Source organism: Pleurodeles waltl, chromosome 11, assembly GCF_031143425.1.
Source record: "Pleurodeles waltl isolate 20211129_DDA chromosome 11, aPleWal1.hap1.20221129, whole genome shotgun sequence".
In the NCBI taxonomy this organism is placed as follows: Eukaryota; Metazoa; Chordata; class Amphibia; order Caudata; family Salamandridae; genus Pleurodeles; species Pleurodeles waltl.
In genome coordinates this window covers 920,693,530-920,719,507 of record NC_090450.1, presented here as the reverse complement: position 1 = coordinate 920,719,507, position 25,978 = coordinate 920,693,530, and the positions used below count along the sequence as shown (strand labels likewise).

At 44.3% G+C, this 25,978-nt stretch overlaps 1 protein-coding gene across 13 annotated transcripts in view; it reads left to right on the top strand.

Annotated features, from left to right (window-relative positions):
* Positions 1 to 15,640: 15,640 nt before the first annotated feature.
* Positions 15,641 to 25,978, top strand: part of CLIP1 (CAP-Gly domain containing linker protein 1) — a 543,241-nt gene continuing 532,903 nt past the window's right edge. For all 13 annotated transcript variants that reach the window (XM_069214950.1, XM_069214948.1, XM_069214943.1 and 10 more), the window contains exon 1: positions 15,641 to 15,800. The gene's annotated coding sequence lies outside the window, so the exon portion shown is untranslated. The remainder of the gene's footprint in view (positions 15,801 to 25,978) is intronic.

Here is a 25,978-nt window from a genome sequence, read left to right as displayed (position 1 = left end):
AGCTCATCTAAAGATACATCATGTTTTCCATGTCTCCTTGTTAAAGAACAGTCCTCCAAATTTACGTCAAAACTCCCCTCCAATTCCTATCCAGATTAGCTCTGCAGAAGAGTATGAGGTCAATCAAATCTTAGATTCCAAAATCCGTAATGGCCAGCTTTATTATCTAATTGATTGGAAAGGTTATGGTCCAGAGGAACGATCCTGGGAGCCGCACGAGTATGTACATGCTTCAAGATTAGTGAGAAACTTTCATAGAACCTACCCAAGCAAACCTAAATTGGAGAACTGTTCCTTGAGGGGGAGTACTGTCATGACCACACAAACTTGCCAAGTCAAATCAAAGAAGTGCATGAGAAAAGCAAAGAGATATCCTCAGTGGAGACAGCAAAGCCGAAACTGGAAGAAGGTTTGCAGAGTAATCTTGCGCTTATTTCAAAGGAAGAATCAAGAAGAGAAGATCCAAGATGGCCGCTGTGAGTCCTGAAGGTTAGTTACAGTTCTAGTCTTGCAATCGGTTGGTTGCTAGGTTACGAGCTCTCCAGCTGGAAGCCTTGCACTTCAACTGAGGTCTGACAGGAATCAGCTGTGTGGAGAGAGAGCACGCTTCAGAACAGAAACTCCTGTGAGGTAAAATTACATTTGAAGATTATATTACAGAAAACAGATAAATATTGTCAAGGTTTATTCGAAGAGTTTGATAGTAGACCGTTCCCGTGGAAGTCGGCAAGGCTACAGAGTTAATGTATGAATTAACCTTATGTTTACAAGGTTCTTGTTTAAGATATTAAAGTCAAAGAAAAAACGAACTTTAAAAGAGCAAGTATCTACAAATGCCAAGGTTATAAACAAAGGCCAAGTTTAAAGGAGAAACGAACTGTTAACAAATAAGCATTTACAAATTCAATGGTAATAAACCAAAATAGATTTTAAAAGAGAAACAAACTTAAATAAACAAGCATTTACAACTACAAGTTATCGACAGATGTCGAAGTAAGGAAGGAGAAACTAACTGTAATAAACAAGCATTTACAAATACAAGTTATCAACAAAAGTCGAAGTAAGAAAGGAGAAACGAACTTTAATAAACAAGCATATACAAATACAAGTATTGACAGAAGTCACAATAAGACAGGAGAAATTAAATAACATCAGCTGATTTGAAGAACGCATTATCACCAACTATATATATATATATATATAGCAACATAAAACCAATCTCTAACAAAGGTTGAGAAGTTCTTCCAGAATCAGTAATAAGCATTTTTTAAGAAGAGCTATCATTTATAGAGAGAAGCAAGGCTACAGAGAACCCAGGGTGAGTGAAGAAATAATAGAATTAAAGAGAATTAAGTGTTGAGAGTAGAAAGTGAAAAACTGATGTTGTATGTCCCTAGTAATTGCGACTGTGACTCTTGCAGGTGCTGTATCCAATCTTAGATTTGAAGAGGCAGACTGAGTACTGGCGTTCATCATCTCTGTGGCAGTCTCTCTACCATCCCATTCCCCTTTCCCCCTCCGGGGTACTCAGCACGAAGGATTAATATTCGTTGTGAGTAGCTCGGGTCGGGACTGAGGAGTTATCTTCTGCTTCTGAGGAAATCGAATTGAAGTATCCTGACACCTAGGCTCGGACCGAAGCTGGAACTGTCAGAAATGACCAGAAACCCCCAGACACATGCTGTTTCACTGTAGGATGTTAAATTCATTTTGGAAAGAGATTTAAAAAATAATAAATTACATTTTTAACATTGAGATCAATCTTAAATTCTATACAGTGAAAGTAGGACAATTGTCTCACACCCCTGTTCTGAAGCTAAACACCCAGGACATGAGTCTCTTAGACCTCTTACTAATAGAGTCAAAAATAGTCTATGTGAGTCGAAATCGTTACAAATCAAGCCCACAATACCTGGTTGGCGTGTTTTTTGTTTTTTCACAAGGAGTGCGGACAACCCAATATTCAATAACAACTTCAAATCCCACAGCCCACATAAGCCAAGCCTATACATCCGAAATTTTAAGCCACCCTAAACACACATTTTCAATCTTTCTTCAATTCTACCGTGAAATGAGCACTGAGGTATACAAACTACCTATTGAGCAAAACAAAGCACATACATACATTTTTCAGAGAAGTACCAATACTTTCCTCCATTTACATAACACTCTGCCTTCTGACTTTACTCTTCCCCTACCCGCCTTCTTGCCTGATTTTACTTCCATTGGGACTTTAATTCTTCCCTTTTCCTGCCCCCTCCCCTTTTTCCCATACCTCACTTACGGCCTTGTTATGACATTGGTGGTCCTAGGACTGCCAATGCCACAGTGGCGGTCAGACCGCTGCACTCTAGGCAGACTGACTGCCACATTACGACCCTGGTGGGATCGCCGTCCCTGCCAGGAACATGGTTCCCAACAGGTTGATGGCGGCCAGAGTCATGGTCAGCCATCGCAGGGGCTGAGTTCAGCGCTGCTGCGCTGACCAGGAGTCCAGTTTCCATCAGCCTTTTCATGGCAGGGTCTCCAACATAAAAAGGCTGGCGGATACACGGTGAAGGGGCCCACAGGGAGCCCCCGCACTGTCCACAACAATGTCATGGGCAGTTTAGGGGCTCCACTGCCCAGCACCCTCGCAATGTGCACTCTCTATTTTGCAGACAGTGTGCATTCCGAGGGTACTAGTGTGCTACGGTATTGGCCTTGGCACTCTTACAGGAACTGATACCAATACCGTAGCACTGTTACCGCTGGGCAGACCAGCAGGAAAGTCATAATACGATGTTCCCGCTGGTCAGCCTGGTGGGAACATCGTAATACGGTAGGTGTGAGGCAGCCGGGTTTGACGGTCGGCTCCTCTGACCGCCAAACTAGTAATGAGCCCCATAATTCTTTCAACAAGTGGTTATAATCAACAATGCTTTGCTCTAGACAGCAGTCCCTGTGCCACACTGATGAGTATTACATTGTGCCACCTCATGTTACATGTGTTGTAAGCATTGTATACATCATGAATGTATTTCTTTCTTTTTTTTCTGTACAATTAAAACCAATAAAATATTTTGAAATTAAATAAGCAAATATGCAATGACACATGTTCTCTTCTCATTTTTGTGCAATCAGGTTAATCTGCTGTTTTGCACACATGAACACAGGAGGACACTTCAATGATCACAAATCTCGTACACTATGCCACAAGTTCAATATATTGCAAATATTTACCTTTAACCTAATATATAATCCCTGACATCCCTCACACCATGTTGATTGGTTCTGAGTATAAATGATGACCTTAATATCATGTTGCTTCTTAGTCAATATCTGTGTTTAACAATGTATTTACACATCAGGACCTGTGTTACAAATAGTGTGCACCTTCCCTGTTTGCACCATGGCACACGCTTAAACAGCTGCGCCATGTCCAAGCAGAGAAAATGTGCCTGGCACCACAAACTTGCTCTGCCCTGGGGTTGCAGAATCAAGTGAAATTCTTAGCAGCTACATCAAACAGGCTCCATGTTTCTCTGAGCAGGTGGCAACCCACATGCACTTTAAAAAGGGGGGGGAGATCATCCTGCAGGTGGGTGCAGTGAGTGACTGCACCTGCCTGCAGGAGGATGTCTGGGGGTCCATGGGACCGCCTTTATACTTTACAGAGGGCTCCTTTCAGGAGGCACATTGGCAGTGCACCACCTTTTTGTGGTGCACTGTTGGTGCATCTCCCAAGGGTATATTTGCCTCTGTGCTTGTGTCTGTAATACTGTGCGGGAGTAGAGGCAAAGTGACTCATGGAAACACAGGAAAGTTCTCTCATGATAGGGCAGGTGCTACATGTACAACAGCACTATCAGTATTACAGAAGGGGCCTCATGGGTGTCTGTGGTCCCTTCTGTATTACCAAAGTGCACCAGTGGTGCCCTAAAGCAGGCGAGCGCCCCCGATGCAGCCCCCTCCCCCATCACTTCCCATAATACATCCTCAGGTATATATATATATATATATCCACTATTCAAATGAGTAAATGTTTATAAATGCATGGATTATGCTTTAAACAGAGACTACCATATTGTCTAAATTATGCACTATTTTGTATTCACAGACAAGTAGATGCACATGTAAGTTTGTTTAGCTATGCATACAAACGTATACGTTGCACAGTGGCAGTCACTCAGTCACACTTTCCCGAGCTGCCCGAGGGCCCGGACTGCGGCACTGAGGGCTGTGTCTGCTGGAGTGGGCTGCACGCGCTGTGCCCCGACCAGACCCGGCCGCGCCCCAGCCCGGCGACCTAGGAGAATACGTGCCGCGGTCGGGCACACGCGCGTGGCGTGTGGGACCCGGCTCCTCGATCTCCTTGCCTGACCGACGCGCTTTCGTGGGGACCGCGCTGGGCTTCTTTCGACAGGACGCGACCTCCTGCCCCCGTCTGGACCGGACGCCGCCCGCACCGGGGCCTAGGCCGAGCACTCGGGAGCGGTGTCGGGGGCCGACCTCCAGGTTGCAGTGGAGACCCAGGCAACGGAACATACAACAAACGGACACCAGTCAAATCAGTGGCTGCAGACACTACTAGAAGTTAAACAACCAGTGGCAAAACGCGCAGCCTGAAAGGATGATAAAAACCACAGGATACCATGAAGGATAGGAGGAAGGCAACAAGAAGGAAGGTGAGCCGGGAGTGGAGCGGGCTCATACACTAGATGCTCCTTGGGTGTACTGGGCTGAGGGCGCAACAGCTACACAAGGTGAATTGCCGGTAACTCTCCAAGTAGGCGCATAATCTGCTTTCTGAGGCACTACCTCCGGCCCACAGATCCTAAGCGCTACCAGCCGCATTAACAGAGCACTCCCTCTCATTCGGTGCATTGCAGGGGATACATCTTACATGCCTGATCGTATCCCGTAATACGGCAACGACGACTAGTCGCTGAGGAAAGCCGTGAAGAATCAAACTAACACATGGGAGACCCAAGTGGCCCTCATCAATCCAAAATCGACAGTAAATACAAGGTCTTTCCCTGGGACACATATCAAGTAGAAAGCCGGTATCCTTAATTAACACGATTCGGAAGGCCCAGCAGTGAGCTTAATCAGCGCAGAACATATCTGCACTTCTGACAGTTCTGAATTGCCTGCTTGTTGCGCTGGGGCCCCCGCAGACGTCCTACCTGTACCCCCTGGCATCTTCATCCAACTGGGCCTTGACTCGCGGATCGGGCGGGGCAGCACTCGGGAAAAGACATGGTTAAGCCAAAACACCCCAAACCAGGGATATACATGGGTGGGGACCCACCCCCGCCTGCAGCTCAATCGGACATGCAATCAGCAACACTTCTCCAATTGAATGAAACTCTGCGCATGCATTCCCTCCAATTTGATAAAATCATGCAAGCAATAATGGACACTGAGGGCCGGATGTAGCAAGCAGTTTTGCCCATTCTGTGTCTGTGGGAAAATGTGTTCGTACATATGGCCCTAAATCCTCATTGGAGGGGAAAATCAACGCTGCGGTACTGGAAGTCCCACTGCTCCGCGCTGACCACCGTAAATTGACAGAAAGGGTACACAATACAGAATCAGCATTAAAAACCGTCCAACCAGAAGTGGCAGACATGAGAACCAAAATCCAACAAATGGAAACGGATTTAGCTTAACTGCAACGTAGGGCTGAAGATGCGGAACGTCGATCAAGACGCAACAACATCAGATTCCTCGGCATACCAGAACGACTTGAGTCCCCTAAAGCAGAGGAATTCATAGAGAATTGGCTGCAAAACATACTGAACACACAAGACTCCGCTAAAGCCCCAGTGATAGAGAGAGCTCACAGAATTCCGGGCATACCCCCTCAGCCCGGAGCGCCACCTCGCCCCTTGATAGTGCAGTTCCTAAATTATAGAGAAAGAGACACGGTCCTCCAACACTTTAGAACCTCAAACCCAATTAGCCTGGAAAATAGCAATGTAATGGCTTACCCAGACTATACGATGTAAGTACAGCGTAAAAGAGTTGCATATGTTAAGATCAAACAACTATTGCGTGAACACAATATCACCTACTCTCTTATGTTCCCAGCACGCCTGCGAATAGTAATAGATAAAAAAAACTCTTATGTTTTCCACACCAGACGACGCATGGACATGGATCCATGCTAAAGGATTGGTAGACCCAGCCAAGGAAGATGCAGCGAACGAAGAATGGACCACCACCAGCTCCAGAAGGAAAAATAAATCGAAAGCAATGTCGCGCCCAACCTAATCACAAATGGCAGCAGATCAAGCACAAATTTTAAAGGAAACCAGCTCTTTCACCCGATCATTAATGGATACCAGGAGCGAAACAGATACTAATGACACAAACTCACATGGAGGGGACTCCAGCCCATCCCCCTCCCCGCTGCTGGTCGGCCCTAGCCTCACTCCGCGCTCGGCTGATGAACTCTAGGGGACCGGAGTGGGTGCCCGTCGTGCCTGTCCAGGCGTGGCGGAGACCGGGGCGAGATCTCCCCCCCCCTCCGCAGGTGCACACCAGGGTTTGTGGCGGTCTTGAGAGGGGAGCCAACTGATAGCCGATCTGGCAGCATTAACTGTCATCCACCATATGACACGGCCACACACAGGATCACGCAGGGAAAACATCATCCTGGAGGTGGGCCAACCAGGGACCCGACCTCAGTCAATCTACGTCCCCCATTACCTGAACGGTACCCGAATGGAACTGAACTGCCAGGACGCTAGCTTAGGCACCGGTTGTGCCACTCTGTTTAAAACCGGGATCTGCCCGGAATATCCTTTTTGTTGTTATTCCTTTTCTTTTTCTTATCTTTCTCTCTCCCATCCTGGGATTATTCCTCCTCTTTTGGGATCGGAGTTGGGGACAGGCAGGTGCAGGGGGGCAGGTGGGACAGCTGGGGCGCGCACTTTGGACTGGCGGCAAATGGCGGATGAGTGCAGGACTAGGATCTTGGGAACATCCCACATAGTTCTTCATAACACCACTCAAAATGATGAATAAAGAACCAGTATATAATATAATAACGTGGAACGTGAAGAGTATGGCAGGAATAAATAAAGGTAGTAGGATACACGCATATCTAAAACGCCACCATATTCACATAGCAATTCTCCAAGAGACTCACATTACCCCAGAAGATATTATACGGCTAGAAAAGAGATGGGCGGGACGAATCTATGGCTCTGGTAACTCGTCCTTTGCCAGACAGGTGTTGATATGGATAGCCCCAGGGGTTCCCTACACGGTACAACGCAGCACAACAGATAAGGATGGCAGATTTATACAACTGCTGGGGCTGCTAGACAGGGAGGCATTAATGATAAATGGCCTATATGTCCCGAACGTTAGACAAGGTGAATTTCTACAAAAAACGATATCACAAATAACAAATGATCTAACCATGTCTTGCATATGGGGAGGGGACATGAATTGCGTACCGCAAATAGAGATGGACAGATCACATCCCCCCTTGGTGACTACCCCAATAGCGAAAAATTCTCAGACGCTACAATCATGGATGACAGATCGACGCCTGATAGTTATATGGAGACACCTGCACCCACATGATAGAGAATACTCCATACTCTAGAGCTGTTGAGTGGGATGCACACAAGGCTGTCATAAGGGGGATATGTATATCAACAACAGTGGGAGTATGTAAAACATTGACACGCGAGCTCCGTAAATTAGAGCAAGAGGTACATTCCTCAGAGTGCAACTTTGCAAAAGGCACGACCACACAAGTGGAGCTCGCCGATATTCGTGGTCAATGAAACGAGACACACAACCGACTCAGGCACTTCGACCATCGACATTACATGGCCTGCACGCACGCAGAAGGGGACAGATCCGGCAAATTACTAGCTTGGCTCATAAGCAATGAGCGTCGGAATTCCCCTATAGGCGCCATCCGCCTAGATACGGGATTAATAGTCAATACACAAGCGGAGATAAACAGTGCCTTCAGAGAGTACTATGACTTACTATACAAAGCGCGACCCCCTCCTACAGCAACACAATTAAGCGAGTTCTTTAACGGCATTGCCCTAAACCGTTTAACGGATAACCAGGTGGCAGACCTAGATAGACTGATAGATCTTACGGAAGTACAACAGGCGCTACAACAATTAACACATGGCAAGACGCCCGGTAACAACGGTATATCCATCGAATATTATAGTACGTTTTCCTCCCATATCTAGCAATGTTAACAGAAGCCCTAAGACTAGGCCAGCTTCCCGACACTTGCCGAGAAGCACTGATAGCGGTGTTACCCAAAGCGGGACGCGATCCATTGGATGTACACTCATACAGGCCATTATCGTTGCTAAACATAGACTGCAAATTACTGGGTAAAATTCTAGCCAATCGACTGCTCCCATACATATCAGAACTGGTCCATCAAGACCAATCTGGCTTTATTCCTGGCCGCAACACTTTCAGCAACATTCGGAATTTACTGCACCTAAAGGAAAACTGCCCAGTGGGCGATTATCACCAGGTTGCAGTATCGCTAGACATAGAAAAAGCGTTCGACACATTAGGATGGCCCTTCCTGATTGAAACGCTCCGTTGCATGGGATTTGGACAGACTTATATTGACTGGGTGAAAGTATTATACGCTAATCCAATGGCGAGGGTCAAGACAGGCATAGAAAGAGGTACCAGGCAGGGATGCCCATTATCCCCGCTCCTGTTTGCTCTGGGCATTGAGCCACTGGCTGCTTGTCTCCGTACATTGGCCCCGTCCTGGGGAGTCCATGATGGCCGGTCACATCGGATAGTGTCCTTGTATGCGGATGATGCACTAATTTTCCTCCGCGATCACACAGAATCCCTACCTGACCTATTGAACCTACTTCAGCGATTTGACTCTGTGGCCGGGCTGAGGGTGAACTGGTCAAAATCATGCATATTCCCCATGCGCCCGGTTCCTGAAACTCACAGGATACCCTCCATACCGGGTGACTTGTAGTGGTGTCACGCCACCTTTAAGTACCTAGGAATAAACATATATCACGAAAACCGGGACCTAAGGGACGGCAACCTCGGCCAAGCGATCAGATCCATAAGCCTTTCTGGTGCTCGCTCCCACTATCGCCTATGGGCAGAGTGGCCATAGCAAAGATGATAATATTACCACGCCTCTTGTATTTCTTTATGGCCCTGCCGTTGGTACTACCTGCTTCTTTCTTCAAACCCCTGAATAGTTTACTGACTGCTTTGATATGGGGCAATGGTCGAAGACAGGTAGCATTATCCAAAATATATCAACCACTTACTCTGGGGGAACTAGGGGCCCCCAGATTTGAATGATATTATGCAGCCGCTCAACTGCAATGGATATCTACTTGGCTCAGGAACCCCACCAACGCAGAAACACAGATGATTCTATCGGATCTCTGCAATACCGAGGTACTGCATTATCTCTTGAACCGCAAGTGCCCTAAACACCCACACAGTATCCTACTGACTATTGCGCACTGGATATGGGGCCGATTCGCATTATTAGGCGATAAAACTCCACAATACTCCCCTAAGATTCCACTGTTGGCTCTCCCGAAGCTTGCAAAAATAGCAACCAAGGTGGGTTTGCGCGCATGGGGAGACAAAGGCGTACGTACAATCGGTGACATATATAATGACGGGCAACTCCAAACATACGAGAAACTGGACGACAAATATACCCTAGGACAAGGTCGCTTCATAGCCTACGGAGCAGTGCGACAAGTAATACAGTCTCGGTGGAGAAGTGGCAATGCGGAACCTAATGTCTCCCCCATTCTCCACGACTTGTTAGAAAGCACAGCCGCTCCAATAAGCGTATCAAATACGTACAAAACTCTCACCACACATATCGAACATACACAGGAACAAGCAAAAAGCAGATGGGACCATGTGCTATCAGCACCCCTAACACAACACGCATGGAACCAAGCCATGAGAATGATCTATAAAGTATCCCGTAACCCCCGCTTCCGATACACACAGTTCAATTATGTGCACCAAACATACCAGTCACCGCACCGCATAACGCCCATGTTTCCTCAATCACCGCAAACATGTCCCAGATGCGGAACCACAGAAGCGACTTTCTTTCACATGACATGGGACTGTCCCCCAATTTGAAACGTATGGAATGACATAATAACCCTGCTAGCCGAATGGACAAACACTACACTAACTCCCAGCCCCGAATTATGCTTATTGGGAATAGGGCCGTGCCCCAAAAAACACAAACACACGTTTCGATGTATCGCCCTAGCACTGGTGATGTATAGGCGCCTTATAGCCATGCAATGGAAAGCACCGAGCGCCCCAAGTATTGCCCAGTGGCGGGCTGAGCTGTTGCGGTGGGTAAAGGCTGAAGCACAGACGCTGCAGCTCCTATTGGACAAAGGAATCCTGGTCAAGGGCCTGGATACTTGGAACTCTTTTGTGACTACTGTAGAAAGCAAGGATGACGAGCGTCCTCCCTGAAAAGAGTAAATATCAGATAATACCCGACACTTAACTTATGACTCGAAGACGCCAACACAAGTGTTCATTGACACACACACCACAAGCCGTAAACCAACTTACGTAACTAAGAGATGAGATACGAGGACATCCCAAGTACACTGCTAAACAAAATGTGAAAAAAAAAAAAATATATATATATATATACCCATAATGGGTCTCTAGGGATGACCTAAACTAAGGGGACTGAGCACCTACTTATACTATTTGTGCGGGTGGAGCCGGCTGCCGCGGGTGCTTCCTTTACTTGGGGACTGCCATACCACCGCCTTCTCTCCGGGTGGGAACCGGACCCCCGGCCCCTCCCTGAACTACTATGGGACTGCAGGTATTGTCGTGCGGCCCTGGCTAGGGGGCTGACTTGTCGGACCTTAGATGGGGGGGTCACATTCCCCCTGTATCTCGTCCTTCTCCTTTGCTTTCCACCCCTCCCTCCTCCCCTACGGTTCTCGCTCGACCCGCTCCCACACTATTCTTTATGTTTTTCCTCTGTACCTTAAGTTTTTCTATCACTATCTCACATGGTGTGCCAATTATGCATTACAAATGTACATTGTCTCCTTGCCCTTTGGCCCGCGCGAACGGGGGGCCAAGCGCCTGGGCATGCATGGGGGGGGGGGGCTTCTGCATTGGAGCAGGAAATGTGGCAATCAAGAAAACTTCAATGCACCTATTCCCTGGAGCAAATTGTATGCACCTGTATCTCTCTTAAGTGTTGCCTGTTGGCAGATATAACAATAAAAATATATTTAAAAAAAAAAAAAAACTTTGCTGGTCACGGACAGACCTCAACCAAATTTGGCATTAACATAGAAAATGCAAATTAGATCTGACATTCCAATTTTTCAATTTTTTTGAAGTTCCATACAAAGCAAAAAAAGATAAAACAAGGGACGAAAAAGACATGTTTTGCATGTAAACCCGACACAATATTTTGGTTGTAGCTCCAGAAAAAAATGCTAATTAGACATAAGACAAACTTGGCATGAAAATAGACATTTTCTCAGAAAGCGTGCTATTTGTGGTTTGATGTAAATCTGTTCATTCGTTTTTGAGATATTAGCATTTGAAAAAAGGTACTTAGTGTGCTTTAAAGGGTTAACACTTTTCCATAATTTTGTTCTTTAAATTGTGATTTCCAAAAACCGAATTTCTGTAAATCAAATTTGATTTTTTGGGGGTAAATGGGGATTTATTTTTTACAGTCATCTTGAAAATCATGATTTTGTACTGAATCATGAATTTCATGCTTTGGAAATAAATTTCTACAGCAAAGGGTGGGTGGGCACTAAGAAGGATACCTGACCCCCACAAAGAAAAGTTAGGGGACACTCAGATGAGTGGAAAATTGTGACAAATGCACACTTAAAAATTGCTGCAGTAAAGGAGCAATTTTCATTAAAATATGTGTTTGCTATTTTGTATCTGTAGTAAAGGCACTATTTAGTCACAAACTCATGATTCTTACAAAACTAGGCTGCAGTTAATAAAAACCATGGTAAAATGCACAGGGTGGTGAAGGTCTGGCTGAAGATCAGGCCCTGCAGCCACCTCGTGCTGCACACAACAAAGGTTGTGTGTAAAGGAAGTAAGCTGCAGGATCTGACTCAGGCCAGGCTTTGCAGCCTACCCCTATGCCAAATGGGTACATGACAGGAGAAAGAAGTACATACTAAAAACGAAAATATACAAATTCACTGAAAAATCAAGCTGAAGAGTTAGTTAGGGTTCGGCTAATGCAAACCCTAAAACATGAAATGTGTCAGTTATGGCATGCAACGCACACCATACCTCACTCCACCACCATGTTTTCCTCTTGGTAGTCAGTTGTTTTTCCCTCTATACCAATGGTAAAGTGTACATTGAGCATGATGGGCGGCATGAGCTATGGTGTGTGTTGGCTTACGCAACTGGTGAATTTCAATGATTTCGGGTTTGCATTAGCTGAACCATAACCAACTTCTAAGTGGGTTTTTTTCAGAGATCACATTTACATTCTAAGATTTAGCAAGTACTTTATCTCAGATGTGACTGCAAAACCAGACCAGTTCCTTTTAGAGTATCAATGTCTTGGGGTGTGACATCACTTTTGTGCTGTCACTGCATCTGATGTCATTGCAAATTGCTTATGATATTCAGTCCCCCACTATGTTCAGTAAGCTGAATGTGCGTGTTGTTAATGTAAGCAGGAGTTGTGCTGGGATTTGGTGTGAGTTAGGTAGTGTTCTGTGCATTGGAGAATATGGTTTGCCATCTTTCACAGAGAAAACTATCAGCCATTTGTTACGTTTTTAAGATTCTGCAAAGGCCGGTCATGATATTTAAATATTACTTTATATAAAATCACCCTATATTAATTTTCAATATGGCTTTTCTGTCTTTGTTTACTTCAACTAGCAGTCGTGGATCATTAAGGCTGCTCTAAAGCACTCCTTAAAGTGCTTTCTTCTTTTATTTGCTATTTTAAGTATGTACTGATAAGAGGATAAATAACAGCCTTAGGTAACTTAAATAATATTTGTACTGCTAATGCTAATTAAAAAAAAAAAGGTCAACGTAGAAACCTATTTATTTTATGTGGTTCTCTTAAACCTTGAATATGACTAATAACATTTAGAATCCATTGCTATCTAATAAAAATGCCTCCATCAAATTAACTCAGTCAAGTATTTCTTTATTCATCACATTTCTGTAGCATAAAAGGTTAAAGCATAAAAGCACAGCAATACATACATAATAAATATAATTCATTAAAAACGAATATACATCTTAACTGAAAGCAAAAATTCACAGTATTACACATTTTTTTAGTTTTAGTGCATGTCAGATAAAAAAGGCAACCGAGCAGCAAATCAAAGAGCAGTGTCATTGTGGTAAAAAATAGTTGGGCTGGTCTGCATTGCAAAAATGTAAAAGCTTTAAGAATTGGCAACAAAACCTTCCTTCTGTGTGCTTGATAAAAGGAACATAAATTATGTGCATTGTAGACTGAATAGAGCTCCCGTCACAGGGGCAGGGGGGCAGATTTCATAAAGTGCAACATTTAGCAGGGAACCTAACCAGCAGGGGTAAGAGACTGAATCAAAACCTGGTAAGAACATACCGCTGCTGTCTGTTTAGGATAAAAGAAAGATACTGTTGAAGGCCATCATGTACATGAACTAAGTTGTAAGAACACACTGTTATTTTTTTATTGTCAGATGTAACTCTGCACCATGTAGTCTAGTCATAAAAGAGTTGTTTTACTTTCCTTGTATCTAGTCTATGACAAGACTCAGGAGTGGCAAATAGTTTTGAGTGACCAATCTTCTCACAGGCTGTTTTCAAAGACATCAGCCAAGAAATATCTCCGGCAGATGGGAGGCAAAGACAATCCTCTATAATTAACTTATCAAGAACAGTCTCCTCCCTTACCCAGATGGTGCGCCACCATAGGAGGGGAGCTAATTTAATTCTGTCATATATATAGGGGATACCCAATTCAGCATGGCACATGGCATTAGGGCAACTACGTGGAACCACCAGTAAGTTCTTCAGAAAGCTGTTGCATCTAAAAGGGATATGGGGCTATAATTCTTTGGCTGGGCTTTATCCCCTTTTTTAAGGATGGGAACTATGACAGATCTATTCCATGTGGCTGGAAGGTGAAACTTGGCTACAGCATTAAACACATTAGTTAGCAAGGGGCCCCACAAATCCAATGTATCCACAAAGGTATCAAGGGGAACCCCGTCTGGGCCTGGTGCCTTACCCTTCATACTTTCGGCCACTGCTCAACAGACCTGAGCATACTCAAACACCAGTGGTGGATTGGTGACCTCCGAATTTTCCCTTGGACAGTTAGTCCGCTGGAGGACATGAGTATAATAAATATTACTGAAATAGTCAACCCACAGGTGTGCCAGAAATGTAGGCATCTACAGATGGGCCTATTCTGTTACTAAAATATGGAGCATTAACCACCTGCCAAATGGCCTCACTAGCTTTTTGTAAATTGGCCTTGCGTAAATCTTTCCAAGCGTCCTCCTTAATTGCATTTTCCTTGGAGCCAAGGCATATTTATAAAAGTGCACATGTTGCCTGATTGCTTCCCTTGTCCGATTAACTGAGTCAATTAGAGTAGCTGTGCATGGTGTACAGTTCTGCTCGGAACTCACTTGAAACAGTATAACTTCAGAAGAGTGGATCAATGTGTTCAGCCTTTTTTTCTACTTTTCATTAAACATCTGTTTCAAGTTACATAATTTTTACTTTTTTTTTTTTTTTTTGCGATTTTCGGGAAAAAGAAATAAATAAATTCTTCCCAGAGTGGCCGCCTACTATATGCTGCACACGGCCGTGTGGATTTATGAGGTTGCACGTCACTTTCAATAAATTATATTAGAATGCAATCGACAGTAATGATAGGTAGTCAAATAACTAAAATATAAAAAATGCAATCAAACAACAATGGGTACCCAGACAGAAAAGGCATTCCAGAGAACACATGCCAGTGTTTGCACAGATTTGGTAATCAATATATAGCATACTTACTTCATCTAACTGGTTGTTTACACCTTCTTAACCCTAATATCCTCCTGAAACTGTTCAAGAAAATAACATTAAAGTGATGAACGTTTGAAATCAGCTTGACCTGTGTTAACATAATTTATTTGCTGTAGATCAGTGGTTCCCAAACTTTTGACTTCTCTGGACCCCCACTTAATGATTACTGGAACACGGGTTCCCCACTGAATCATTATTGTAGTCTGTGGACCCTCACTAAGTCATTACTGAAAGCTAGGGACCTAATCTGTTGATATTGTTTAATTTTCTAAGCAGTCGCGGAACCCCAGGGGTCCCTGGACCACAGGGTGGGAACCACTGCAGTAGATTCTTAAGCACGTTCATAGAATCGTTTGGTAACCGTCTTTCGTACTTGAAAGTTGCTTTCTAAACGTTAGGTCGAATGTTCGGTCTGATTTTGTGTTGCAGTTGTTGCTTTTGTCCGTCCTCTAGACGAGGCTGGCTTTCACTTTCCGTCCTTCTTTTGTTTCCACGGCCTGCCTGCCTACACAGCCTTTCGCGCGCCGCCTTGCGGAATGCCGCGATGACGACACGAAGAGCCAGCCCCTCTGCTGGCAGCCTGAGGGGTGGGCGGGGCTTGGTGGCCGGGGGGCGGGGCGTTCCATCACTCCTGGAGACAGTCTGAGCACTGGCTCAGGGAGGAAGAGGCGGCGGGCGGAGGAGGAGTAGAGCCCGGCGGAGTCACAGCCCGGGCACCAACGGTAAGCAGAAGGTGCTGTGAGCCGGTGACAGGTGGGTGGGGACCTATCAAGTCTCTAGGGACTGCTGGCGGGGTCCGGCGAGGTGACCCTCCCCATGTGGGCGCTCACGTTACCTCTGACAGGTCTGGGCCTGAGACAGGATAGTACCCTTGACCGCCAGCTCCCAGGCCAGTCACACCAGCGTAGTGCCACGCTGGACATGTATGTGCTTCCTGTAACTGCACAATGCCTCCATGCGAACTTGCCACCTCTCTCGTCGACCAGCTCCCCCAAGGCCTCGGTAAACCTACACAGTGCCCCCAGGCCACCTTCGATCTGATGCATAGCTTGCCATTTACTCCCGTTTCAGGAAGATACTGTGTAACACTGCACACAGTAGGGCAGCGTCTTGCTCCCGCTCCTTCCAGTACGTGCGTAGCGTTTCATATGTCACCCCAAGTCTCTGAAGGAGCCTCCGTGCCAAAGAATGTACTTGATGCCAGCACATTTCATTACTCTGTTAATAGCATACCTGGCCTCCCTCTCGTCATGGAGACAAGCAGTATACACGTCCGTTGCCTCCAATCGCCCTTACTCCCTGCCCTGGCCTCCTATAATCAGTGGAGATACCGATCCTTCAGTCTTCTACTCGCAGATTGCTCCCAGCGTTCCCTGTACCAGCAAAGACGACCGGTTCTTTTTCTTCTGTCACATGACGGCATCATACCAGCAATGCCTTGGCATCCGTGCACCGGCATGGAGCCCCTGCTCGTCTCTTGCCAACAGATATCCCAGAATCATGCTCCCCGTGAGATGAAAACATTTTTCACTCTCCGTGCCTGTGACTTCCGTGTATCATCATGGTGCCCCTGCGATCTTTATACCAGCAGAGATCCCAATATCCCCTTCCTGTTCTGTAGGATTGCAGCATTATAGACGCAGCACCGCGGTCCTCCTTATAGTGAGTGACACGGTGCTCCTGTCCTCCCTGTAACCCGTATTTGTGAAGCGCTTGCCACACACTTGATGCGTCTTGGCTTTAAAGACCAGGAGTTTGTTGTTACCCAACTCAGTAGTACTGATTTTATCGATCTCGGGAAGGGTAAGAGGCCGAGCAGACTCTCTGGGGTTTGAACCAGTGACCATGACATACAAAGGTTCGTAGGGTCGATGCGTTAGTCCACAGAGCTGCTACACCCACCGAAGATCCTCCAACCTTCCCCCTATCAAATGATAACATTACATTAGCAGTTACCGGTGCCTCTTTATATTAGGACCGCACAGGTCTGAGGCCTCGCGTGTCTTTATTTTTTATGTTGGGGCTCATTATACTACCACTGTATGTACCAGTATAGTCTCACTGGCCTTTCTGAACCAACTAAGTGCAGCTGCACCCCATTCCAACAGCGGTGCCTGGACCGTCCTTTTTTTCTTTTCATTAGAGAACCGTATTGTATACCAGCACCTGAAACAGCCCCGCATGAGACCAGAGTGCACCCTCTGTCCTTGGTGCTGGCACAATTTTTAGAGTGGAGATGCTGGCTGATAAATCACCTCAATGAAGCTAATAAGGAATGCGTGACGGTCTGTATTTGAAAATACAACAAATGACGCTTATGAAGGGCCTCGCAATTGTCCTTTCTCCACCCATACTCCCAGTAGTTACGGAGTTACTCCAGCATCCCACGCGCTAGTCTCACCGCCACTGCCATGTGTCATTAATGATAAGACCTCCTTATGTTGGCAAATTGACATTTTTCCTCAGACCAACACTCTGCCTTAGTAGAAACTCTATCTGCACAATTCAGACAGCTTTATATCGACGCTATACTTGGGCCTTGTTATACTGTCGCTGTGTCCTTGCTTTTCTTGCAAATAATCTGAGTCGTTCTACTCTATCAAAGGACTGTATTATAGTATCAGTCCTTGGACATCCACATAGTAGCTGGGTTCCACTGCAAATCCCATGTCAGTGTTAGTTAGGCTACACTATATCAGCACATGTACCTTCACTCCGTGGACCAACACACTGTTTCCTGTCTTCCATTAATTGTCAGTGACACCTTTGCATCAGCACAGTGACCTGGCCTTTTAACATTGGTATGGTGTTTGTCCTGTATGTGCTGGTGTAGTGACAATCCTTCCCTCTTGTCTCAGCAGAGATCCCAGAATCTTCTTCCTATGACAGACGATCGAATTACTCCAGGTGTACTTGCGGCGCCTTCCCCGTATCGGGACAGTCCCTATACCAAGTGATTCTCCCCTAGAACCACCTCTTACCACAATTGCCTGTGCCAGATTTGCCAACCCCAGCATATTTTTTCTGACCAACAGAGGTGCTCAGTACCACCTTTCTTTTTCAGATTAAAACATTATTAGCACTGTCTAGACCCATGCCAACCATCATACCAACACAATGACATATTCTCCATGTAGCAACATACTTCCTCATAGGTTCTGTTCTGTCAGTACCAGTTCTACACCAATACAATGCCATGTCCTCCGCATACCGTCACAGAGCATCTTGGCCTTCCGGTACCACTTTCGAACCCGTGCCTCCTTCCTCTATTATTCTGCCCCACTGGTCTGGCCCTCCCTCCCTGGTTTGTGGGCAGCATTATCCAGGGTCTTGCAGTACCTTCCCCACATCAGCAGAGGCCCATTGCTTCTTTCTTGGTTTGTGGCCAGCACCGTGTCCTATCCCCAGTTACATGTTTCACACCTGGAGGATCTTTCCAACACGGGACAGTGAAAACAGTACTTCCATATTTTCATAAGCACACTTCTGCCCCCTCATCCGATACCAGCACTATGCCTCGAAGCAGTCCATGGTATCCTACTGCCTTCTTTTCCTCTTCTCCAGCATAGTGCCATCCGTCACTTCTGTCATAGCAGTTGACCCCTAGTCATTACTACACCAACACAGTGCACTCCTCATAATGCAGCATAGCACTGTGTGTCCTTACATGCTACACCATCATTAGACCCCCATGTATCTCTGTTCTAGCACAAACCACCCCCAGACAATTATCTCATGGCAACAGTAAGCTGGAGCCTCCGAGTCCAATATGTAATATCCGGATACTCTGAGCAGTTACCATATTCAATGACTAAGCAATGTTCCCTCTTTTTTATGTGTTTCTAATAAAACATGATATGCACCAATAGCACTGAGTAATTTATGCATAGAATAGATAGTTAACAATCCACCCTATACGTTTTTTTCTTGTTATGATCATGAACAATTAATGAGTAGGCCCTGACATATACGGTAGGAATACCACAATGTGTGGGTAAGCATGAACAGCTCAGTACATTATTGTTTGGAGAAGGTGATATAGTAAGTCAATCTCCGTTTACTGTGACTTGATACAATTTGCGTTTTAAGGAGTGGTCCTCTACACTGAAGTTAAATAACTCGTGTTGCGGGGCTTAATGTTGACATGAAAAGGTTATGCCCTGCACAGTATTACATATCCCATGTCTATCAAGCAACTATAATGATGCAGTGGTAAACAAACTGTGTACAACAATCCACAATGATGTGCACAGTGGTGCATACGTTAATGTGCTTAAGACAAGGAGAATGTTTCTTTGTAGTGCCTTTGTGTTACTCGAATCCATATTGTGCGCATAGGATCAGATAACGTCTTGAATTATACAATACCAAGCCACATGTTTCTGACAGTCACAATTGTATTGTAATTTTATAAAATGAGCATTATTAGGTAGCGATGACTTTGAGATTTCTTATGCACGTTTGGATATTGCTTTTATATGATTCGTAAAGTTAGTAATCATACAACCTTCAGGCCAGGAATGCCTCCAATGCTCCTCAATGAAAAGATGCAAATCAACTCAAATGCTATTGTTATTGGTGTAGACCTCTGCTGAAGTCAACAACAGTACAAAATATCATAATTATATAAAATACACCCACGAAAAGATGCAGCTGTTTTGAAGATTATAGAATGTCAACATCACTTTTATAAATACAATGAGAAATACACACTTCCCTTTACGTACAAGTTTCACACGGCCCCAACTGTTTGTTTGGTCGGAGGTGGGTGCATTTAAGTGGGCGCATTTAAGGTCCCTGCTTCTAGGCCTTTGCTTTATTCTCCATGTAGAAGTGTGTTAGCGCCAGTCGAAGAAAATACTGAACTGATATTTCAAGAAGTATGTCCAAGAACAGAAGTGATGCATCACGTGTGCCGTCACTGTAATCATGACGCACTGCGGTTTTATTTACGTCAGTGCTTGTCTGGAAGCAGCATGATGTTGGAAGTGTTAGAACGTGAGGGAACTGACGAATGAAGTCTATTTTTTTTTTTTTTTTTAACCTTATCGAACAACTGTTTCTGACGTAAGCCCATTCATTCGTGGCATCGGCCCTCAAGCTTCTAGTGCCTCCTGTGTTTGCGTTTTCCCCGCTTCTTCCCCCAAAACGGCGTCCACTCGTCCTCCATTGCTTCCACTCTCGCTGACATTAGTGATTAGTCTTGGATTGCACCTTCACACGTGTTGTGGACTTGGACAACTGCATTTGTGCCTTTCCTTTTTAGCCTTCCTTTCCATTACTAAAGAATAAGCTGTGTATGCGCTTTGAATAATATTGGAACTGAGTAAAGGGTTTTTAAATTGAACTGTTTCATTCGTCAGTACAGTTTTCATTTTGCTGTGTGGAGGGGAGCAGTTTGTGTAAGACGTGGTCGATTGATAGGAACATGTTATGACTGGCTTCCTGGACCCACGCCGTGGAGGAAAGAGAGGCTCTAAGCACAGAAACTGCAGTACTGAGCATTCCACGGCAGCCATAATCTACAGCATTTACAACATAATAGTTGAGTTCTGACCTACAGAACTGGTATCATTACACTAGAGATAGCATCCCGAAGTGCACACATGTCCGAATGGAACGCAGTACACAAGAGGTAACCCACCTGAGCTTGCACCACATATCTAGCTAGACACATTATATCTGAACTGTACACATCACTACAGATGTGAGCATCAAAACTAAGCCCAATACTCGAGATTAGGCCTCCAGAACTGGGATCTGCCTCTGATAAGAAGATAGTGCTTCAGAGGTAGCCTCCTGAGGTGGGATCAGTATCTCGGAGCTTCCCCTAGGTCTGGGCACAGTATACCACAACTGAACACATATTCCAGAACTAGATCTATCACTGTCGATGTGAGCTTCAGAACTGAACACAGTACCCAGAGGGGTCTATGGAACTAGGTGAAATGTTTAGAACAGGACCAAGTACCTTGGAGAAGGGCTTCAGACTTGTGTGGAGTTTAGCAGAAGTGGTCTTACCAATGACTAGTTTAGTGGTAACACGCATCAGTTTTCTGCTGGCTGTCTCTCTCTCCCGGCACACTTCCATTCCTCATGCTTTCCATCAGTCTCTTTGCATGAGCATTTTAAGGTCGGTGCATGTGAGAATTTGTATATGATCGTGGACAATGGTAGTCTACATTTATGCTTTCTGTGCCCTATATGTTCTGTCTCACTGTAACACACTTACACCTCTACTGCAGATGCTGTGCCTGTCTTGTGCGTTTGGATAGCTTGCACCACCACTACTCTGCTATTCTATAAATTATGTTGGTAAAAGATAATCTTACACTGCTACTGACTATGCATGTGCTGTGTTTTCGGAAAGTTTACGTTTATAAAGTATAGGCGCATTTTAATTTATAGAGGAGCATTGCATGTGCAAAATAATATAGCATGAAAAGCCCAAAAACATTTCTTGGTAATAATGGGCAGTTAAAACGTAAGTGAGCCCCCATCCTCCATGCATTTAATTCTGCTAAAAGGTAATGGCAGCAAGTGCTAACTTCTGCATAGCTCACCTTATAAAAGGTGACCGCCTCCGATTTGTGGTAGCGTGTATCTTGTTTGTACTTGCAAACAATACAGGGGTTGGCACCCTAAAGCAGCGTGCGGGTGGCACTTAAGAAAACAGCCACAAGTAAACAGCTTCTTTGAAATTATGTTGATTGTGTAGTGCAGATATTTTGGAGAAAATATTCTAAAACGAACCTTTCCCTTATTATTAAAATGTTCAATGTTAAATGGGCGGCCGTTATGGACGTCTCAGCAATCGCCTCCATGATGAAATGCTTCCAGCCGCATCCATATGGATTATAAACCCGCCTGTAGGTGTACACCTTTTACTGAAAGTTATTTTTGTGCTGTGAAAGCAGGTCACGGGACTTGGGACCTTTCACCAGTGAGGTAATGACTGCGTAGAAATTGTCCCTTTTGACCCTTGAGGTGATTTCTGGTGAGAGAAAGAAGGCATGGACAGTCCTTGTAATCTAGTTAATCCGCGATTATTGTTCGCCAAAACTGAGCCTTCTCTTTTCACCCTAAACTATTATTTCTTGTGGTGTACCCGCAGATCCAATTTATGTGTTTCGGTCCGCCTTTCAGTTCCCTGGTTGAATATCTTCAAGATTTCCCTCATTGAGTTTCCTGTGCTGCCTTGCTGGAAGGCTGCCAGCATGGTCAGATGACACCCAGATGTTGCCAATTCACAGGGGCCAGTGTTGTGCCAGAAGCTACTGCCTTTATTTAGAGTGGGAAACAGTCATTCTTTCTCGGAAATAGTCGTTGCTTCTCTGGTAGTAATTGTTGTTTGTGCTTTAGTGGCATATTATTTCCACTTACTTTTCATTCGGCATTCGAAGTGATGCAATAAGTAGGATTGCCAAACATAGCTACAAATTATCCCCGAGTCCCTTCCCTGTTATGACTCTGCTATTAAAATATTTTGTCAACGTTTTCTTGGCTTAAATATATCCCGTTTATAAGCATCTAAACCGAACTGTTCGAGGGGGAAAATAAGTCAGTTTATGTAACTAAGCAAACAATTCAGTTCTTTCGAAATAAAGATCAAGTCCTTTCATAAGGAACCAGTGGGCGATATGTTGTGAAATATTAATCTTTATTCTTTGTCGTTGTATACCAGCCGCGTAGAGAATCTGAGAGCCTGTGTCTGTGTACAGTGCAGTGCTTTCTTTTACATTTTAGAGGCCTGCAGTGTTTGATTAGGTTTGGAGTTCCAGGTTTTACTAAACGAGTTTGTTGGATGCAGAACATCTGCAAAAAACAACAAAAAAACTGCAGATGTCCCTTCTTTAGCAACACAGAAGGATGATGGATGGAGTGCTGAAACTTTTCAAACACTCCACCAAGTCACAGATCTGGGTTAAATCCATTGTTCTTTTGCTCACCATGCCATCCCAGTTTGACCCAGTCATATGCAAACCAGTCTTTTTTTTTTGTCCTCATACACCTCACAAAACTCCTATATCAGCCCCATAGTTGATCTTTGCATCCTTTCCAGAGTGAAGCTGATCATGCCAAGGAGCCCCATTTCCTCTCATATAGACATCGAATGGTAGATAGAATACCCACACCAGCCAGTCTAACCAAATAGGGGGAGGAGGAGAAATAATCATTGGATGTTAGTATACAAGACCTCACTTTATACCCTCCCTATTGCAATAAAGCTGTACTTAGCCTCCTCGCCACTTGAGCAAAGGGGCCCACATTTCCTCTTACTTGAGCCTCCCACCGCCAAATCCATTCTTGCAATATAGAACAGGGCCTGCAGCCAATCCTTGGGAAGAGGACGGGTATTCACCATCCATTTTCGACATATTTCCCTCCTGGCCACCAAGATAGAATAGAAAATTAAGTTCTTATGAGCTTTATGTCTGTTGTGACTTTCACCACCTACCCCTTGTGTCTGCCCAAAAATAATCAGAGGGAGATTTACCGGAATTTCCTGTCCCAACACGCTAGAGAGAAAGTTACACACTCATCAGTCTTGATCCTGCTCTCCATGGGAACTGTCCAGCCTGAGCTTCCAGGCCAGGTCCTCCCTGAACTGGAAACAAGCATCCTAGGACTGGTTTCAGGGTATCGCCCCTCATCAGCCAGGCTAGCTTGAATCCAGTGGCACAGTGAGCAAGGGACCCATGTCTGGGCATACCCTGGCTACTTAGGGCGACTTTAGAACACAAAAGGATGATAGGCGGAGTGCTGAAACTTTTCACTCACCTCCAGTCACAGATCTGGATAAAATCCCTCCTTTCCTATTTAGAGTGTATAAACAGGTATACAATCTAAAGAGGGTGGACAGGACATTCCCGTTATTTGACAGATGTCCTGAGTCCACCAGACACATAAAAAAAGGCCCCTTGCTCTCAATACGGTGCAGTAGTATGGAAATATTTATTTGGTTCAGGAAATCTTTGGACCATCATGAAGAATGCACTGGTTTAGTTTATTTCTGTACCTGTTCCTCTTTGATAATTAAACCTTAATTAAATCTTATTTCTTTATTGAAAGAGTCATGGATATTAATTAAGTATTAAAAAACATTAGTTGGAGACCATTTTTGAAGTTTGCGCTTTGCATTCCCCAACAGAGGGCCTTTAATTTCACAAGATATATAAAGCTCATGCTGTCTGTAGAGTGTCAGTTGAAGTGCCTTATTTAGCAATTCCCTAACTTTTAAGTTGTCACTGAATATCTAAAATGTAAATTTTATCACCTACTGTCACAGTTTCTCGCAAGTGTTATACTCTTAAACGTCACACTAAAGCAACATTCCAGCAAAAATCACAAATTAGTTTTTTTTTTGTCACAAAGGAATTTTTTGTCAAACTTTCTTTACTGAATGTTCAAATTAGAACATATGCAGGTGGTACACTTTCCATGAATTGACATCCGCATTAGGGTTCATTGCTAATGAGTCTCAGTTTCGAATACAATCTATGTCAACAATCAAGTGAATAATAAAAGTGTTACCTGTACAACATATCGTTTCACTCTATTTTACCTTGTCACTGCTTCATTGCAACCCCTTTGGGGGTCTCAAATATATGTAAATTACAATAAAAGTGAAAGAACAGAAGACCGAAACATAGAAAGCAAATCAAGAAAAGAAAACAACTTAGACTATGAGTGCTAAACAGTTGGTAGTTGATCATGTAGCACACTAGAGCTTGCACTTGTTTAAGAAAGGAATTTTTAAACAACAAAATCCAGACCAATTAGCAGTTCTGTCACTCTTTTGCATGCTGAAAATTGCACATTGCTTTACTTCACGGCAAACCTAGAGCTGGTCTAGAGATTTGAACAAACGAATGTTTGGGTTTTATCGCTTAAGCGAATATGCAGCTATACCTTTTAATGCTATGGTCCATTAAAAGATAATGGACATTGGACTCGCTGTTCATGCAATCCTATTTGATGTTGACGCAGACAATTTAGTACATCTGTACCTTTCAAGCACATTGCTTGAAAATGCCCATTCGACCCTCACAAATATGCACGCAGTGAAAAAAAGAAGTAATGATGTTTTGGTTTGTTTTTCAGCTAGCTTGATATTTTTTTACGTTGTGAAATCTTGTCAAGCAATGTTAGATTTTATGGACGCTTGCTAAAGTAATTCAGCACATGTGCTATCAGAATTGCTATATTTTCAAATAAATCTGTTTTGAAAAAAAAAGCTATTATCGGAGATCAGCCTGGACTTAACTTGTCTAATGTTGCTAAACAGAAATAAGCAATTAGTCTCCCTGATCATATTTCTTCTTTTAGCTGAAGCTCAGCGGATTTGAGCTTTAGCGGGTACTAAGGCTGTGAAAGTCCATGAAATTCTTAATTACGGTAAGATGAAAAAGTAATGCCATTGACTAAAACAATTGATGTTTTCAAAGCACATGGTAGTGTGTACTATTGTTGAGCTAGAAATATCGTCCTACGTTTTGTTTGACTGTCTCGCTGTTGCATCAGGCAGAAGAATAGTCACCTATTCTATTTATACTGAGTGCCTCGCAGTACATGTCTGCTGCTTCTAAGCACTGCAACCAAGAAGTGTTGTCACTCACATTATGGTGCATCATTTGCTAACTGATGTAAAAATGAAAGGTAGGTTGGGCTTGCTAGGAAGAGCTGAAGCTAAGTCTTTTTTGGTGTCGAACATTCAGCTCACTGAGCCATCCTGTTAGCACGATGGTGAATATTGACGAGTCAGCTCAGAAAAGGGTTGAATATTTTGCATACTTAAGAACGGATTTTCTAGGGAGGTCTGTAAGTTTTCAGTACCAGACCTTTGTCTGTGTTGTGTAATATTTTCAGTCCTATCACCCTTAATAGCTTTTGTATGTTG